Genomic DNA, 4895 nt, shown 5'->3' with positions numbered 1-4895 from the left:
TCAGTAACTAAGGTGTTTTTTGGTTGGAAAAAATCTGATATTATTTTTTGTTTCTCTCTGAACTAACAAAGTTAATGTAAGGACATTGTGCTAACTTGACTTCAAATAGTAAGAAGGGAAATTATGGGTTTTTTGTCTTGTTTTGTTTTGTTTTGTTTGTTTGTCCATCTGGTTAGTGGTTTTATAGAGCAGTCAAAAAATTTTATTAAAATATTAGTATTCTTAAATTAACAATACAAAAATTGAAGTCTGCTTATGCTGTTTTTACCATATTTTACCCAAATATCTTTGCTTTTATACTGGTCCATTGAATAGGTCTGTCTTTTAAGCCCTGTTCAGGTTTGTTTCATTTACAACATCATTCGTAATAAAGGAGGCAGAAATGGGGAAATGCTACTTGTCTAAATTGATAGTAGCTACTTCTGCCTTCCTTGTATGCATTGGTGGGGGTGGGTTTGGGGGAACAGATAAAGGAGATGGCAAAATTTATCTCAGCGGGAGGAAATATTGTGTCTCTATATCCTTTCAATAATATATATGAGAAGAAAGAACTAGAAATTCCCAAGTCACTGCTAGTTGTTTACAGATAAAATAGAACCTGGAATGGATGATTCACAGCAAAACATATTAATTAGTCTTGGATAGTAAAGAAAGGGAGAAAAATTAAGAGGAAGCAGGGAGTAGAAAGTGAAATGTTTTTCCATAGTAAAATTTGTGAAAATGAGAGGTAGAAGTTGGACAAAAAAGGCATGAAGTCTCTAAAAGGAGAAGAGCTGGATAACATTTTATAAACTTTAATATACATAAATGCATTTTGTGAACAGAAGGGGTTTTTATAGTGAGAAGACAAGCTAGCTATTTTCATTTGCCCCATTCTCACCCCAATGCCATTTTATTTCTTTGTTCTTTTAAAAATAAATTAATATTTTTTTTGCCAAGGAAAAAGTGTATATATTCAAGGGGCACAGTGTGTTTTTTTAGATATATGTGTACATTGTATACTGATTACTGCCATCAAATTAATTAGCAAATCTACCACAACCCATAGTTCAAATGTGTGTGTGTGTGTGTGTGTGTGTGTGTGTGTGTGTCTATTCTCTTAATGAATTTCAAGAAAACAATAAAGGATTGTTAACTGTAGTCAACATTCTGTTCATCAGATCCTCAGTTGGAAGACATATTCATCTTATAAATGAAAGTTTGTGCTCTTTGGCCAAACTCTCACCATTTATCCAACCATCAGTACCTGAAAAGCATGTTATCATTCTACTCTCTGTTTCTATGAGTTCTACTTTCATACATTTAGCATATAAGTGAGATCATGCAGTGTTTGTCTTTCTTTGTCTTACTTATTTCACCTAGCATAGTGTCTTCTCAGTTCCTAATAGTATGATCCTTGTAGGTGGCAACACAAGACTCCCTTGCCGAAGATGAGGTGGTTGAGAAATTGAGGTTTTGATTCTGGTATCTCTATTCTTTTCCACTGGTCTATATGCCTGTTCTTGTACCAATATCAAGCAGTTTTGATTATTGTAGCTTTATAATAAAGTTTAAAGTCTGGGAGTGTGATACTTCCTGCTTTGTTTTTTGTATTTTTTTCTTTGACTGAGGATTGTTTTGGCTAATTTTGGTCATTTGTGTTTCCATAACAAAGTCTCCACCATCAAACACTGGGGAGAGGAGAACCTATTCAGTAAATGGTGTGGGAAGGAAAACTGGCTGACCACATGCAGAAGATTAAAACAAGAAACGAACTTATCACAAAAGTCAACTCTAAATGGATCAAAGTCCCAAATGTAAAACTTCAAACTATAAGAACCTTTGAAAACACAGGAGACACCCTTATGGAAATTGGAACTGGCAAACAACTACCAATCAAAAGCCCAAGTGCCCATGACATAAGAGATAAGGTAGACAAATAGGACCTCATCAAACTGGCAAGCATCTGAAAAGCCAAAGAAATCATCAAGAGAGCAGAGACAGGCTGCAGACTGGGAAAAATTATTTACCAACTGTATGTCTGGCAAAAGCCTAACATCTAGGATCTACAGGGAACTCAAATGTACAGAAAAGGAAAAAGAAAACAAATAACCCCATTACAAAGTGGGCAAAAGACATGAATAGACACTTCTCAAAAGAAGATGTACAAGCAGCTAACAGATACATGAAAAAATGCTCAGCATCACCAATCATCAAAGAAATGCAAATTAAAACTACACTGAGATACCACCTAACTCCAGTCAGGATGGCCATCATCAATAACTCCAAAAACAACAGACACTGGAGAGGATACGGTGAAAACGGAACACTTCTACACTGTTGGTGGGAGTGTAAACTAGTACAGCTAGTTTACTGGAAAACAGTGTGTCAATTACTAAAAGATCTAAAACCCCGCAATGCCCCTACTGGGAATATACCCGGAAGAACTCAAATCACTCTATAAAAAAAAGATACCTGCACATGTATGTTTATCGCAACATTAGTCGCAGTAACAAGAACATGCAGTCAACTATGTTACCCATCAAAAGATGACTGAATAAACAAATGTGGAACATATACACAATGGAATATTATGCAGCCATAAAGAAGGACAAAATCATGAACTTCACAGCAACCTGGATGGACTTAGAGTCTATAATATTGGATGATGTATCACAGAAACAAAGAGCTGAGTATCACATGTTCTTGTTCATAAGCAGACCTTGAACAATTATCTCAATACTGTAAGAAAAGGGTTGGCAGTAGCAGGAAATGCCAGGGGGAGGGGGGCGGTGGAAAGTGGAATTGGCAGCAGTGGTAATCTTCTGGGAGAGGGGAGTACAACTGATCAACAAGGGTATCTACATAATGAACATTTGCATACCTAACCCTGAATTGTACACGACATCTTTAAAATCAAAAAATTAAAAGAGAAAAACCAAAAAAAAAAACCCAACAACAAAAAAGCAAATGCAAGACTCTGACATCAGAAGGATTGTGTCATTCAACAGATTACTTATAGAACTGTTATGTGTGTTTTGCTGCTGTGCTGATAGGTAAAATAAAAAAGTGCACCAAGGGGGAAAGAAAAGACTCTCTTGACCTCTATACTGCAGTCAACCCGACAAAAAGAAGACACTTGCAAACTATATGAGGAACAAGATAAGAAATAAAGCAGGCTATTTCTTCTCCTTTATTCTTCTGTTTCATAATCAAGGTCCAGAAAACAGTTGTTTCCTCCTAAGTCTCCACAACTAGTTAGGTGGCACTTATCCATATTTCAGTTCTCCCCTGGATCTGTGACATTATGCTTTCCTTTCACCCTCTAGGTCTAAGGGTAGTAGCTTGTAAAACCTCCCTAGTGGGTTCCCTAGATCATTTTCATATGTTTTCTAGTCACTGCAATTTCTTTTCATCTAAACTCTTCTTAGTAGACTTCTGTTTTCTGTCAGGGCTGTGACTTATACAGAGAGTGTATCATGAAATAGGAACTGAGTTCCATGTTTGGTTTGGTGTTTATTTTAAAAGTACTCAAAAACAGAATTGAAAGAGATTAAAAGGTTGAATTGACTTTGAACATTGAAATCATTTTGTGTCCATAAAACATGAAGAAACCATTTTGTATATGTAGTGTTTCATATATATATATATATATATATGTAAAAATTCATAAACACAGTGAACATTTTATGACAATTTACATTTTCTCAATGCTTTTAGCTACTAAAAACATTTATAACACATAGACACACACACACACACAATTGATTTGTTTTTTATCGAAGCGTCTCATGCAAGTAGGTACTCCACACTGGGAATCTAATTTTCCCAACCCACTGATATGCACATGGAATGATGTGGGAATTCTTAGCAGAAAGGAGACATGAAAATAGCTACAAAATGGTAAAACCCAAATGAAATCAACCATTCAAAAGAACTAAACTGCCTGAGAATGTTGAGAAATATTGGGATATTTAATAAATATTTAATAAATATTTAATAAAGCTAGATTTTACAACCAATCTTAAATGACAATGAAACCTCAGAAAAATCTGAGTCACACAAATCTAGATAAAATGCTGAGCAAAATTTTATTTTCTGCATGTGAACTTAAGTAATTTTATAGCTTAAATTATTATATTTATCTGCTTGAATTTCTCTTTAAAATGCCTATACTCCTTAGTTATACTTTTTGGTGTATGTGTTCAGTTTCTTGTAGAGATGGCAACATCTTTGAAAGCAGACATTTTCACATTAGTCCTCAAGTGTGAAGACTACAAGCAATCACATCTACAAATAATGCAAATATTTTAAAAATTGTATTCTTTTGAAATTCTTTTCTAACTTTATTAAATGTAAAGTATGAAAATTCAGAGGGGACTCCTGAAGATGGTGACTGCATAGGTGGATCCGTGAGACTCTCTGAATGTGAGTTCCCAAAAACACTCTTACCTTTCTTCCTGCAGTCCCCTGCCCACCGCCAGCCGCACTGGTACGAGGCGTGGGGACTTTTGGTCCCATGTAGGGCCCGATATTGCGGCCAGCTGCTGCTGCTCCACTATATATGTGATTCCCACTGGCTGGGGAATCCCGAATCCCAGATCTCCACTCCCTCCCTGGCTACATCATCATGACCAGCACCCAGCACCAGGCTCTGGCCACCCGTCCCTCAGAGATACCAGTCCCATTTCTGGTTGAAGTGTCCTGTGAGGGACCCAGGGCCACCACCTGCCCTTTGGAGCTTTGGAGATCTGGAGCCCCGGGCCCACCCTGGCTGAGGCACTCAGCATGCCACCTCAAGCTTGTGTAAAGGAGCAGAACCCCAAGCTTGCATAAGGTGCTTATCAGAGGCTCGCAGTTCCAGAGGAGGGAACACCCGACCCTCTCCTCCACCCCAGCCTGCTGGTGGCACCCCG

The sequence above is a fragment of the Carlito syrichta genome, unplaced genomic scaffold, assembly GCF_000164805.1.
Source record: "Carlito syrichta isolate Samal-C Ts95f unplaced genomic scaffold, Tarsius_syrichta-2.0.1 Scaffold316480, whole genome shotgun sequence".
Taxonomy (NCBI): Eukaryota; Metazoa; Chordata; class Mammalia; order Primates; family Tarsiidae; genus Carlito; species Carlito syrichta.
Note: the sequence above shows the minus strand (reverse complement) of the source record.